The sequence below is a fragment of the Pseudophryne corroboree genome, chromosome 2, assembly GCF_028390025.1.
Source record: "Pseudophryne corroboree isolate aPseCor3 chromosome 2, aPseCor3.hap2, whole genome shotgun sequence".
Classification (NCBI taxonomy): Eukaryota; Metazoa; Chordata; class Amphibia; order Anura; family Myobatrachidae; genus Pseudophryne; species Pseudophryne corroboree.
The window spans coordinates 928546782-928562642 of NC_086445.1; the positions used below are offsets into that span (position 1 = coordinate 928546782).

The window sequence follows — 15861 nt, forward strand, 5'->3', positions numbered from 1 at the left end:
TATAGCTCATTCTACTATTGCCATAATTAGAATATTTGGGATTTAATTATCACTAGCCTATCAGACTTTATCACTGTCTACTTATTTCCTTCCTTTCTTTCTTTTTCGTGGACTCTCACCAGTGATTCAGGGTCACGTCCCTGTCTAACATTGGCAGCAGATCCATCTGGTTTCCTCTATTCCTGGTATCTGTCCTGAATAACTTTGGAAATTCGTGAACTCTCATCAGTGATTCCTGAGCTTCGAAATATTGGTCATTTCCTCTACTATCATACCACACTGGAAACGCCCGAAGCCGTCCGATCTCGGAAGCTAATCAGTGTTGGGCTGGGTCAGTACTCAAGTGGGTGACCATTGAGGAATACTCAGTGCAGTAGAGCTCATTGATTGAGCCTATACAGTGTCTAACACTGACAGAAGATTCACACTGCTCTTCAACTTCCACCCCTCTTCTCCCCCCCGCCCCCCTCTCTTCTTTGGCAGGAGACAAGAGAGAGACATTTATATTACTCATAAGTACCACCAGTATCCAGACTGTATTACTTATATATCTTGACAGGGGAATGTATAACAGTGATTGGCTTACTAATAGAACGTACCATTAAATACATAACGTCTAGAATTTCCTTCCGTCAGCCGAAACCCAGTTCTCATTGCATATCAGCACATAGTGCTATTTTTAATATTTTGTTAATTATTTGACCACCATTATCTTCTTTATGAACCACCAACTTTCTTGAATTATTAAAACTTGTATTTTTTATCTATTTTGACTATTTTCTATATTCATGTAAAGTAAAGAGTGCGCCCACAAAAGAGTCTTCTTCTCTCCCTATTGTTTATGTTCTCATACTGACCCAGGGTGCACCACCAAACAATATCAGAATTTGAAAACAGCGTTTTCTTGCAATTATCTGATTTTGGTTTCAGAAAATCAATTTTCTATATTTAATATTTCCTGTGCGGTATTCCCTCCCTTCATGTGGAGTCATATTTGTATCTAACACTGTGGAGGCATATCTGGCACTGTAGGGGCATATGTGTATCTCGCAACGTGGGGACAAGTATGTATCTGGCACTGTAGGGGTATTTGTGTATCACACCCCATTTTCATTGGTCATGTCCCATGTGACATGTGGCTACACCCATTTTTTTGTGCCTTTGGACCGTGCATACAGTACCACTAAGATTTTTTTTCTACTTGCACCACTGGGTAGTGCGCTGTACTGCACTTCTTTGCCCTACTATTTGATTTAACTACCAGGCCTTGGGTGACATTGCCTCCTCAGCCAAGCCAGGCACTGCTGATGTCTCCTCAGTGTTATAAGAATTACTGTGTGGGCTTAATGTGTAAAGGGAACTGCTACTGTTTGGGCATAATGTATATAAGGGTTACTACTGTGTAGCATAATTTGAATTGGGGAACTATTGTATGGTCATGCCTCTTTCCCACAAGATCATGTCCCTTTTTTGCGCATGCACCTTCCCTATTTCATATATGGGTGGCGCCAGTCCCATACTTTGACAGGGGCGCCCGGACCCCTAGATAGACCCCTGCAGTCATGCGGGTCGTTAGCATCATCCTCCGTCCTCTGTACATGCAACTCAATTTTGAAAATGTTGCTAACGACTAGGAGCAAATCATGCAGTGTGTACCTTACATTAGAATGAGGCTGGATGTATGAGAATGTATCAGGATCCACTGAAAATGGGAGTTTTCTATCTCATTTACAATTTCTATCTATTTTCCTCCCCTTGACATACTGTATGTATTAAACATCAGTGATTGTAGATTCACACATTCTGCCATGTTCCGTCCTGACAGTGGTCCTCTGGTTACTTTACTATCCTTGTTACTTGAATCCACATTTACGGGATCTGTACATTGCTTGCAATCTCGGCAGGTATGGCTTTTGCTCACTACCCTCTAATCAGCTCCTCACAGAGCTGTCTGAGCTCCCTACTGACCCGCAGATGGGTGTGATCAGCACCTTTTCATACTTCCTGGGAATATCCCAAAACCTAAGGCATAAACAGGTTAGAAACTAGCGTCACCCAGACAGCAACCCTTCAGTTATATAAGTCTGTGACAACATCTGCATTCATGCAATGAATAGATGCTGAGACCAAGTTGCCTCCACACAAGGGTTGATATCAGTTCTTGATGCGTTACGGATATGTCAGAGTGTAAGAGTAGGAACTATGCGGAACACTACTACTGTATTTCTATTTCCACAGAATGTCAGCAACTAACCCTGACCGCTAATCCTGACCATATGCATCTTAGTGACTTTAGCGTTTCATGAACACGGCCATTGGCATTTCTATCATGGGGGCAATATATGACAGGTACGGTCTCATTAACCCACCTCCGTCCTTCACTTTGTCTACCTGGCTCCCCTTATACTCTGCACACCACAGCCAGTTTGCCAATACACCGAGCCTGCAGCTGCACTGTAGTGAAGCAGAGCTGAGGTACAAGGAAGACCCAGCCAGGGTCCACAGCACCATAAGGGTGGGCAGCACAGTTGGTGTAATGGTTAACATTACTGCCTCACAGCACTGAGGTCTTGGGGGGTAATTCAGACCTGATCGCTAGGGTGCGTTTTTTGCATCCCTGCAATCAGGTAGTCACCACCTGCAGGGGGAGGGTATGGTGTGTGTGCAGGTGTGCGATCGCATGTGTAGCAGGACTGAACAAACACAAGTTTGTGCAGTTTCTGCTCAGCCCAGGCCTTACTTAGCCGCTGTGATGATCGGGGCCGGAGCTGACATCAGAATCCATCCCTCCAAACGCCTGGTCCCTCCTGTGTTTTCCCGGACACTCCTTTAAAATGGTCAGTTGCCACCCACAAACGCCCTCTTCCTGTCAATCTCCTTGCAATCGCCGTTGCTTTTGGAATTTTTACACCATCCCATCGCTGAGCGGCGATCCCCGTTGCTGCAGACCGTCGCGCCTGCGCATTGTGGTGAACATGCATGTGCAGTTCAGATCTGATTGCAGGCTGTGAGAAAATGTAGCCTAGCGATCAGGTCTGAATCGTCCCCCTGGTTTTGATTCTCACCAAGGCCCTAACTGTGTGGAGTTTGTATATCTCCCTGTGCTTGTGTGGGCTTCCTCCCGGTACTCTGTGTTCTACAAACACTCCAAAATGATACTTGTAGATTTATTGTCTCTCAACAAAAATAAACTCTAGACTGTCAAAGTCGAAAAATATCATGATGCATATGCCTTGTACTAACCCCTAATGCACATGCCCGCTGCGCGTGCACTCGCTCTGCCATGCGTGCGCATATTCGCACTTTGCGTAACGGAGCTTTCACGGCCGTGCGCCTGGCGCGTGGTATGCGCATTTACGGTAGAGGTTGTGAGCATGTAGCGTGCGACTCGATCATAGCATATTTAACCCATAAAGTGCTTTTTGTAGTTAATATTCCCCTAGACCATGTCAGCGAGTATGATTAGTTTAAACTGTTCCTGGACAGAGAGATTCCTCTTTGCATGATAGGAAGGGTCAGATAAAGGTTGAAAGGTGGTGTCTAGTATCCAGCTGTAGGGTATTTTAAGGGTAACATTCCGATGTTAGTTGGGAAAGGATCGCTCGCTCCTGCGTATAGTTATGTACAAAAGTAGTTTATGAACATTAACTGTATTTGCTGTAAATTACACATGCGGCGGGAATCCTGAGGATACCTCCCACCTGAGCAGTTGGGGAAAGACACAGCCCACCTGTTCAAATCCACCTAGGACCTTTGCTGTAATGTAGAGACACATCCCTGTGTCCAATGAACAAAGAGATTACAGGGACCATTGTATTGTGAATGTGTGTTGTGTATATATAGACCACCATTGCCTGGCCAGACTCACTGTCTCTGAAGGCTTTCTTCCTGAACAGCTGAGGACTGGATTCCAGGTCGCGCTTGCGAAAGATTCCCCACATATGTATAATTCTCTGTAGCCATTTGTTCGCCTTTGTGTAGCCATTTTGTTCGCCCTTGTTAGCTATTTTTTCGCTCTTGTTTGCCATTGTTCGCCATTGTTCATATTAGTCTCTGTTATTATGTTAGATTTCTATGTTAGCTTGTAGTGTATAACTTGTATTGTTTTTCCCCTTTTTCTCTAAACAATCCACGGCGGTGTTAGAGCTGCTGTGGTTTTAAATCCAAACTCGGTCTTGTGTATTCACTTTCCTGCAAAGGGCTCTCTTAGCGTCTTAATCGCTCAAACAGCATACACATTGTTAAAGGTTTTAAGCGTTACATCATTGCAGTATTTGACTACTGAGGTTTAGAGTATAAGCATATTCTTACTGTATTTTATTATCAAGGTTTAAAGGTTATAGACTGTGTGTGCGCCCGCTGTGTGTTTTCCGTACACTCAGCGCAGCGTGTGTACGCCAAGTGCGTACCACGTGCGGGACTCTGTACGCAAATAGCGTACAAAGTGCGTAGCACGTGCACGTGGTCTAGCGGCCATAGCGGCTCCACGGTATTAGTATATAGCTTTATGTTTAAAGGTAATATTTGACATTATCAATTGGGGGGATCGTCCGGTTCTCCTCATATCCGCAGCCTAGCAGGACAAGGCAGACTTTTATCTATCAGCAAAGGGCGGGAAGGTAGTATCCCCTGTTAGCCGTTTGGTGGTCGGGGATACAGTAGTGCTGATTAGATAAGCGTCTGCTCCGCTTGGTTTGAAGGGATGCTGGTGGGATCCGAAAGGTAAGAACGTAAAGCTATTGGTTTTTTTAATCTGTTAAATTTCTGTTTGGTGCCGACTGCGCACGCAACACACGTAACACACGCACACACCGGTATTTAATTTGTATTTTCGCATATCTACCCTTTTGTTTGCAATTAGCATTGATCACGTGCTGGGAAATTTGTTGCTATTTAGTTAAAAGTAAAGAGTAACATTTAAGGAAGTAATTGTAAAACACACATGCAGCCTGGCCCAGTTATAAAGGTTTATACAGGAGATACTGTGTGGTGCTTGGTAAGCGATTATAGTTAAATATCGTTTACATTTATAGAAGCGTGTTATTTGTGTTACTGCGGACGTATCCGGCCTCGGGACACGTGTCTCGGACCGCGTGCGAGACTGCGTACACAACGCAAAGGCCTACACACGTGGCGTGTTTACGCAACGTGCGTACAGATACGCCCACTAAATACAAATCACACGATAGCATTGTTTTAGTTTAGGTGATACTGTAGCCACGCGATAATAGCACAAATTTGTTCAGTTTCCAAAATTTTAGTTTAAAAGATCCTTCTCTTATTGCATTACCTCTGGGATTAGCCTGTTTCACCTGAATGAAAGTAATTTTCTGTACAGAAAAATCAAAGTGTATATGAGTGAGCAAGAGTGAGTGTGCAAATAAAGGTTTTGTGAACCCAGAAATCGGGATCCCGTCGGAGACCACATCAGGTGAGTGGACACTTGGTGGCGTGGGAGTGGCTTCCTCACGTTAACATTGTATAAGGTATAAAGGAGCAATTAGTATTACAGCAGACCAAAAGGCCGGCGAAGTCAGAAATCGGCTTACCAGGCCTAGCGAAATTCTGAAAACCCTGGCCTGAGAAAGGTCAACGGTAGTGAGCGCAGCCCCGGGGGTTGGCGCAGTACCCATATAGGCACGTTTTGAGAATACGCTCCGGCTGAGGTTTCGCAGCCTAAACAATCGATTCCGCTGGTCATTCGGCGGATAAGTAATAGTTACTTATACGCAGTGCGACTGTACCGCACGTTACTGTGTGCATTAGTTAGTTCACCTTGATACCCACTAAATTTTCTGCGGGATCATAGACGCTAATTGTACACGTGACGTGATTTGTGTAGGTTTTTTTTATTTTAAGGGAGTTTCGCTGTTCACTCAGGAAATCTCCAACAACTGATATTTACTGGGAGGGGTAGCATACTCCCACACGCTCTCTCAGTAAATAGAGGTTACACAGGAGCCCGAGGTTGGGTACGACCGGCACTGGGCACAGTGTTTGGTGTATTAGCCAATAGGGGCGTGAGTGGGTGAAAGCGCTCGGAGAACTTTCACCGTCGCCTTACCACTGAGTAATTTGGTTTTTGTAAGGATTAGCTGAGAAGGCAATACCTGCAAAGAATGGGGGCCAGTTGCTCAAGTAAGGGACGATCAACAAGGGTTCACGTTGATATTTGTTGGCCCAAAGGGTCGGCGAGGTACATAATGTGTGAGAAATATGGATCACACACAGAGGTCTTATACAATGAGTGGGAACGTATGATGTGGACGATAGGGAACAGTTCCCTAGGGTAGGCAGTTTTAATCCTGAGGTGTTGCAAAATCTAAGGAGAAGGATATGTCTGATAAAATCCGGAAAGCAACGGATTAGACATTATGATTATTTACAGTTATGGCAACAGGAGGGTGAGATACAAAGGGGATTAGCTCAAGCAGCTGGTTCCAACCCTAGCAGGAAACTGATAGCAACAGCACCACCACCACCACCATACATAACAGGAGAGAAAATGGATACAGAGAATGGCATACTGGTATACGATAAAAGTGCACTTAATAAATGTATTAATGGTGATAAGAGTAAAGTAGATAAGTGTATTGATGCTAATGCTAACCCGTGCAAGTTGTATCCCATCTTAAACTTCCCTCAGGACGGCGACCAGGAAGATGAGCCCACTACGATATCGGCACTCTCTTTAGCAGCCACCATACAAGAGACTACAGTGGGCACGGCCCAACCAGTAAGAGTAGCAGCGAAGGCCCCTAGCGGAGGGATAGGTGAGGTCGTGTCCACGGGTAAGTACGGTACTGTACATTATGCAGAAACAATTACACCTCACATTGTAGAATCAACCCAGAGTGATGTGATTGAACTTAATCCTGTAAGGGTGATTGCAGTCCCAAATGGAAAGACTGACGCACAGGGAGTCACTCCCGTCAGGAACATTGCAATGCATTGCCCCTGGTCCCGGACAGAATTAAGGACAATTAGCCGCATGTCAAAGGTTCATTAAAGAACTAGGTAACGCCGCCAAACCCACTAACAATGATTGGCGGACAGTGCTGCGGGCATGTTTGCCCTCTACTATTGACCCTGTGAAATTCATTACTGATTGTAAGTTAGATGAAGAGGTACCTCTCACTGATGAATACAATCAGGAAAATGTTAAACAGATCAATCTGCAGTTAGGAGTATATTTCCCAACTGTTGTCAAGTGGAACAAAATTTTCTCCATTAGACAAAAAGAAGGTGAAACTGCTTCTGACTATTTCCATCGAGCATTAGAGGAAATGGCTAGATACACTGGAGTTGTAGACATTGAGGAAAGTGTGCATCATAGGGAAGTAGTGGTGTCCGTATTAATGGACGGTTTAAAGGAAGTGTTGAGAACAAGGGTACAGACCACCCAACCTAACTGGAGAGGTATCTCGGTGGCTGCACTAAGAGAGTCCGCTGTCGGGCATGATCGGAACATCGTTAGACACAGGGAGTCACAGGGCGATAAGCTGATGGCAGTAAGTATACAGGCCCTTACAACAAGGCCACCTCAGCCTAAGCCCCAGACCCCTGACGGTAAGTCGTATGTGGTAAAATGTTATAACTGTCAGAGAGAAGGACATTACTCACGGAATGGCACCTATAGAGACCCACATAAGGTATATCGACCCCCTAGACCAGAACATGACACACGGTATGGCGCACGCAAATGGGATCAGGGACCGCAGAGGAGGAGTTATGAGCCAAACATGTTTTGGGGAAACAAAGAGGTACCCACCAAAGAGGTGGGTACCCACCAAAGAGGTTGTTTTGGGGAAACAAAGAGGAACCCACCAAAGAGAGACTGGCAGGTCTCTGAAAATTCTCTGTTACCCCCCTCACATATTGTAGCTGCCAACGCGCTGCGGGAGGGCCATAACTTACAATAGGGGTCAGGCCACACCTGTAGTCTGCAGCCAGTGAAATTAATTGCGAGCCTTGGAAGTGAACCTGAGGTCACAATTGATGTAGCTGGTAGATCACTACCTTTCCTTGTAGTTACGGGGGCGGCCAAGTCAGTGTTAAATTCACCGGTGGGTATGAAGACCACGGGTAAAACAATTCCAGCAATGGGAGTAACAGGAGTAGTACAACACTACCCCTTAAGTAAACCAGCAGAGATTACGATAGGGCCTTTGCAGACCAAGCACTCCTTTTTGCTAGCTGCATCGGCTCCGACTAATCTACTTGGGAGAGATTTACTGTGTAAGATGGGGTGTGTCATATATTGTACTCCTGGAGGTGTTTTCTTAGATATACCAGAGAATCACGCTCAGGAAGTGCAGGATATGCTAGACTTCCCTCAAAGGTTAATGTCACACACTGCTGTTACAGACAGGTGTCCATCCAAGGTAGAGGAAATGATCTCCCAGATACCGGAGTCACTTTGGACCAAGGATGGACAAGACACTGGATTGATGGCAAATGTAGCTCTTGTAGTAGTTCAAGTAAAATATGGTAGGATAGCTCCAAAAATCCCACAGTATCCTCTGAAGCCAGAGGTGGAGTTAGGAGTTTACCCAGTAATAGAGCGCTTGCTACAACAGGGCATTCTGGTTAGGACGTCCAGCACTGCCAATAATCCCATCTTCCCTGTGAAAAAGAGTGGGGGGAGGGGTAACAGGCTAGTGCAGGATCTAAGGGGGATCAACAAAATAGTTGAGAGCCAATTCCCCGTAGTGCCAAATCCAGCTGTCATCCTTATGCAAATCCCTCCCACAGCGAAATTTTTCACTGTTATTGACCTCTGCTCCGCTTTCTTTTCGGTCCCTCTGCACCCTGACAGCCAATACTTGTTTGCATTTACATACAGAGGAGTACAGTACACCTGGACTCGCTTACCACAAGGTTTCATTGACAACCCAAGTATTTTCTCACAGGCTTTGCATGATTGTTTACAGTCCTTTCAACCTGAGAGCGGATCAGTATTAATACAGTATGTAGATGACTTACTGCTGTGTTCTGATTCACTCGAATCGTCCTTGAGAGACACAAAACAGCTTTTGTTTAATCTTTCTAATACGGGACACAAGGTTTCAAAGGATAAGTTGCAGTTATGCCAGACCAAGGTAAAATATTTGGGACATTGCTTGACACAGGGACTGAGACACCTCACCGCTGATAGAATACAGGCGATTCGCGACATGACTCTGCCACAAACCCAGCAACAGATCCGCACTTTCCTAGGAATGTGTGGGTACTGCCGAAACTGGATCCCAGGGTTTTCCATACTAGCCTTACCTTTACAAGAGATGGTCTCGTCAAACAAACCAGATCGGATATTGCACACATGAGAGACTCAAACAGTGCCTATCGCAGGCACCAGCATTAGGTATGCCAGATTATGGGAAACCCTTTGAATTGTACGGTACGGAGAGTGCTGGGTGTGCGGCAGGTGTTTTAACCCAGAAACATGGTGATGCCAGCAGGCCGGTAGCCTATTACAGCGCTCAGCTAGACACCGTAGCACGATCTCTCCCCACATGCTTGCGAAGTGTTGCAGCGATAGCATTGCTAGTGAGTAAAAGCGAAGATGTAGTGTTAGGACACAACCTGACCATCCATACACCTCATGCAGTGTCAGCCTTACTGAATTCTGCCCAAACCAGACACGTCTCATCAGCACGGTTTACAAGGTGGGAATTAGCACTAATGGCCCCTGTAAACATCACCATAAGGAGATGCAACGCACTAAATCCTGCAACGTATCTCCCAGGTGTGCCTGGACAGGCACAAAGGGTGGGGGATGAGAGTGATGGTGAAGGAGGATTTAGTACAGGCACTGACACACATGATTGTATGGAATATTTGACCCAAAATTTCACTGCAAGGCCCGACATCAGTGACAACCCACTGGAAGGTGTAGATTTTACCTTTTACACTGACGGTAGTTGCCACAGACAGGCGGACTCGGGAGACTTGTGTACTGGATACGCAGTCGTAGATGACAAAGGTACCATAGAAGCGGAACCCCTGGGCCCACCACACTCAGCACAAGTTGCTGAGCTGGTCGCCCTAACCAGAGCGTGTGAATTAGCTAAAGGTAAGTCAGCCAATATCTACACGGATTCTAGGTATGCCTTTGGAGTAGTGCATGATTTCGGGGGCCCTATGGCGCCTCAGAAATTTCATGACGGCAGCTGACACACCCGTGGCGCATGCTACCCAAATCAAAAGACTTCTAGCAGCGATACAGGAACCTGACAGAGTGGCTGTTATCAAGTGTAAAGCCCACACGTACAGCCAAGACCCAGTGTCACTTGGTAACAGCCGGGCAGACGAAGCTGCTAAATCAGCAGCCAGCACCCCCATACAGACAGACATCACACAACTGATGGTATTCAATAACGTCAACACACAGAAATTGAGTGAAATGCAAAATTTGTGTTCCCCACAGGAAAAGGCAGTCTGGAGGTCAAAAGGATATGGCCAGGAGTCCTCAGGACTCTGGACAGATGGACAGGGTAAGCCAGTGGCACCCAGAGCATACCTTCCAAGTTTAGCTGAGGCGGCACATGGTCTGACTCATCTAGGCAAAGAAGGTATGTGCAAGTTGGTAAGAGCCTACTGGTGCGCGCCAGGATTTTCCTCTCATGCGGGTAAGAGAGCAATGACATGCCTCACATGCTTGAGGAAGAATATCGGAAAGGCGATACCAACAGAACCATCCCATATCCCGCCAACGGACGGCCTTTTGTTATGCACACCAGTGCCTGCAGGAATGTACTGGTGTTTGAACTGTTATACACACCAGTGCCTGCAGGAATGTACTGGTGTCTGAACAGAGAGGGATGCAAAACAAATGAACTCACAGACAGACTGGGAAATATGACATAACGTACACAGAAGGTGATAGGGTAACAAAACCAACACAGAGTGAACAGAGAAGCCCAGAGGCTAAGAAACTGGGTGTCTCCCTAGTATTAGAAATGCTCAGATGGAAAAAGCAAGATGTTGTGTTTTAATACGTAGAGAACCCGAAATGCTGTTGCTAAGGGCAACAGCAAAACCCTAAAGGGTTACCAACGGGTGTGGCAGTAAACTCCTTGGTCAGAGATGGAATAATAGACACAAGGAGAGTCTCCACAATCCTAATTCTCACTTGCAGGGCCCAGGTTCAGCTTACTGCCACTAAACTGACACATGGACGCCCTGCACAGTGAGAGAGGATTATGCAGGCAGGTCTGAAAGTACAGCCACAAACCTGCTGGGTTCACAGAATAGCAAAAGAACCTCAGCAGGCTAAACGACTGACTCCAGTCTTACTGCTAGGTCTGGATTGGCAGAGTGTAGTACCAAATGCCCAGGCCTATTTGCAGTAAGCAACAACAAAATACAAAGCTACACAGTACTGGCTAACTTTCAGGAACTGACTAACCAACAAAGATTCAGCAGCATCTGCTTAACCTGAGAAGAGGCCTTATAAAGCAGGTGCTGTCCACGCCCCCCTCAGACCTCACAGACTGTGAGCACAAAAACCAGCACCGGATCCCATGCCTGTAACCACTGCACAGCAAAAGACCCGAACCGGAGTATCAGCTGCGCTCAGGTTACTCCGCTAGCACTTGTCTCCCGGTTGCCATGACGATGTGGCAGCACAGGGCAGGAGACCCTAACAGTACCCCCCCTCTGACGAGGGGTCAAAGAACCCCTACCACCGGGTTTATCGGGGAACTGCGAGAAGAAAGAGCGTATCAGTCTGGGGGCATGAAGATCACAACTGCGCACCCACGACCGCTCCTCCGGGCCATACCCCTTCCAGTGCACCAAAAATGACAGCCGACCCCGAACCATCTTGGAGTCAAGAATCCTTTCAACAACAAACTCCCTCTGGCCACGTATCAGAAGAGGGGAAGGTCTTCCTCTGGAAGATGGATTACTAATCGCCCGTTTTAAAAGGGAACAATGAAATGTTTTATTGATACCCAAAGAACGGGGCAGATCTAACTGAAATGCCACCGGATTGATAACCCTGGTGATCTTATAAGGGCCGATGAACCGGGGGCCTAACTTATGAGATGGCTGTTTCAACTTCAAATTCTTGGTAGACAACCAGACGAAGTCTCCTAATTTGAAGCTGCAGGGTCTTTTCCGCTTATCAAAAACCCTTTTGGTCACTAATGACACAGACACAAGGGCTTTCTTCACTTTCCTCCAAATACCTCTAAGGACCGAAACGACAGAGGAACCACCAGGCGTGGAGTCCAGGGGGTCAAAAGAATTGGCCTTAGGATGATGCCCATACACACAAAGGAAGGGAGAGATCCCTGTAGCAGAGTGAGCCGCGTTGTTATAGGCAAACTCCGCCATTGACAGATGAGCAACCCAGTCAGTCTGACACTTGGAGACATAACACCTGAGGAACTGCTCCAAGGTCTGGTTCACCCTTTCAGTCTGCCCATTAGACTGCAGATGGTAGCCTGACGACAAGCTGACAGAAATCTGGAGATCGGAACAAAATGCCCTCCAGAATTTGGCCACAAACTGGGATCCGCGGTCAGAGACCACATCAAGTGGCAACCCGTGGAGGCGCACAACATGCAGCATAAATAATTCAGACAGGCGTCTGGCCGATGGCAGCCCAACCAGTGGAACGAAGTGCGCCATCTTCGAAAACCTGTCAACGACAACCCAGATGGCTGTCATCCCAGAGGATTTGGGCAAGTCCACAACAAAATCCATTGAAATGTGGGTCCATGGCTTAGATGGAATAGAGAGTGGATGTAATGGGCCAACAGGAACCCCTCTAGGAGTCTTATTTCGGGCACAGATGTCACATGCCCGAACCCACTGATCCACATCCTTAGCCACCGAGGGCCACCACACCGCCCTAGATAGCAACTCCCGAGTTCTGGCAATACCCGGGTGACCTGCCGACTTCTTGGCATGGAATTCCAGGAACACTCGCTGTCTTAACCTAGGAGGCACAAACAAAAGACCTACCGGAAGGTCTGGAGGAGCCTGCTCCTGTGCTCTAAGGACTAATGACAAGAGGTCCTGGGTAATGCCCACTTTAATACATGATGGGGACACAATGGGCAACGGCTCCTCGGTGGTCTCCTGGATTGGAGCAAAACTCCGCGAGAGCGCATCAGCCTTGATGTTTTTTGACCCAGGGCGATATGTTATCAAAAAATTAAAGCGAGCAAAAAACAAAGCCCATCGTGCCTGCCTGGCATTGAGACGCTTCGCTGACTCTAAATATGCCAAATTCTTATGGTCGGTGAGAATTGAGACCACAAACTTAGCCCCCTCAAGCCAGTGTCTCCACTCCTCGAGTGCATCCTTAATAGCCAACAATTCCCGGTTACCCACGTCATAATTCATCTCGGCAGGCGAAAATTTACGGGAAAAGTAAGCACAGGGATGAAGGCGATTATCAGACACTCCCATCTGAGAGAGCACTGCCCCAATACCCATCTCAGAGGCATCCACCTCCACCACAAAAGGACGCTCTGGATCTGGGTGTCGCAGCACCTTGGCCGAGACAAATGCCCTTTTGAGACGGGCAAAAGCCGCTTTGGCCTCACGAGACCAGTGAGCAACATCCGCCCCTTTCTTAGTGAGTGCCACCAAGGGCGCCACTATAGACAAAAATCCAGCGATAAATCGTCTATAAAAATTTGCAAAGCCCAGGAAACGCTGAAGCGCCTTCAAACTAATGGGCTGCACCCAATCCAGGACTGCCTGTACCTTGGAACCCTCCATTTGGAAACCTTCTGGGGAGATAATATATCCTAGAAATGCGATTTGCTGAACTTCAAATTCGCACTTCTCCAGCTTCGCCCCAAGCCGGTGGTCTCTGAGTTTCTGGAGGACTAAGCGTACATGCTTCCGATGTTCCTCCAGGGAATGGGAGAAGATTAGGATGTCATCTAAGTATACAACTAAGAATCTATCCAAATATTCCCTGAGCACATCGTTCATGAAATCCTGGAAGACTGCCGGGGCATTACAGAGCCCAAAAGGCATCACCAAATATTCATAATGCCCTGAGTGGGTATTAAAGGCAGTCTTCCATTCATCCCCCTCTCTTATTCGGATTAGATTGTACGCACCGCGTAGGTCAATCTTAGAAAAAATGGTGGCAGTACGAAGCTGGTCAAACAAGACCGAAATGAGAGGCAGTGGGTATGAGTTTTTAATCGTGATACGGTTCAATTCCCTGAAGTCGATGCAGGGTCGCAATGAACCGTCCTTTTTACCCACGAAGAAGAACCCCGACCCAACTGGAGACTGTGAAGGTCTGATAAATCCTTTAGCCAAGTTCTCCTGAATGTACTCTGCCATAGCCTGAGTCTCAGGACGTGACAGGGAGTACAACCTGCTCTTGGGAAGCTTAGCATCGGGCAACAAATCAATGGCACAGTCATAGGGGCGATGGGGAGGTAGTACCTCTGCAACTTTTTTGGAGAACACGTCCGCAAAATCTGCATAACACCCTGGCAATCCTGGCAAACTTAGCTGCGAGAGCCTGACTGGAAGGCTCAAGCAACTCCTGAAACAATCAGTACCCCAACTAAGAATCTCCCCAGAGACCCAGTCAAAGTGAGGATTGTGGGCCCTTAACCAGGGTAACCCCAACACCAATGGGGCAAAAGTACAGACAGTCACATAAAAGGACAATTTTTCAGAGTGTGTGGCTCCAATAAACAAAGAAATCTGGCTAGTGCAAGAGGTAATTTTACCCTGGGATAATGGTTCCCCGTTTAACCCACAAATCTCAATTTCCGACGCCAAGGGTACTAAGGAAACAGAGTGTTTCAGGGCGAATTGGCGATCCATAAAAACCCCGTCGGCCCCACTGTCCACAAAGGCCTCAGTCTTGACAGTTTGACCGAGGATCTTCAAGGTCACCGGAATGATAAAAGTCTTCTTGGGAAATTCTGACTTCTGGCCTGACAGGATATTTCCCATCACCCTCAGGCCCTGAAGTTTTCCGGCTTTTCTGGGCATGATACTACTACATGACCCTTATTCCCACAGTACAAACACAGCCCCTGCTGTCTCCTCCGCGTCTTCTCACGCGAGGAGAGGCGGGTAGCCCCAATCTGCATAGGCTCCTCGGAAAATTCCTCAGAGTCTGAGGTTCCCTTGGGAAAGAAGGAAACCTCGGTCTCCCTTTCAAGCCTACGCTCTCTCAGCCGTCTATCCACCCGGATGGATAACTGCATGAGCTGATCCAAGCTATCAGGCAAGGGATATTGTACCAGTTGGTCTTTTATCTGGTTAGAAAGACCTCTTCGGTACTGGTGTCTCAGGGCTGGGTCATTCCACTGGGTATCATGGGCCAACCTCCGAAACTCCGTACAGTAAACCTCAACTGGCCTTCGCCCTTGCTTAAGGATCGAAATCTGAGCCTCGGCTGAGGCCGTCTTGTCAGGGTCATCATACAACATGCCCAGTGCCGTAAAAAAAGCATCAACACTTTTAAGCGACGGACAGTCAGGCTGCAACCCATATGCCCAGACCTGTGGGTCTCCTTGTAGCAAGGAAATCACTATGCCCACCCGCTGAATCTCTGACCCAGAAGACTGAGGCCTAAGCTGGAAATATAACTTGCAGCTCTCCTTGAAACAAAAGAACTGCGAGCGATCTCCAGAAAAAAAAACGATCCGGAAGATTTACTTTCGGCTCCTTAACCCCTGAAGGTGCTGCTGCTGCGGGAGCTCCGCCAGCGGCCTGGGAGGTGTGCATTTTAATGGACAAATCATTAAATTGACGAGTCAGGACCTGCACCTGATCGACCACCTGTTGCAACGTATTTTGAGGGGTATGCTCCATATTCCCACAAAATTTCAACAGGAGTATTAGGCTGCTGAATATGTT

General features: G+C 47.0%; 1 pseudogene; it reads left to right on the top strand.

Moving 5' to 3' along the window:
- Window positions 1–261: 261 nt before the first annotated feature.
- LOC135051527 (5S ribosomal RNA) lies at window positions 262–380 on the top strand (annotated as a pseudogene).
- The last annotated feature ends 15481 nt before the right edge of the window (window positions 381–15861 follow it).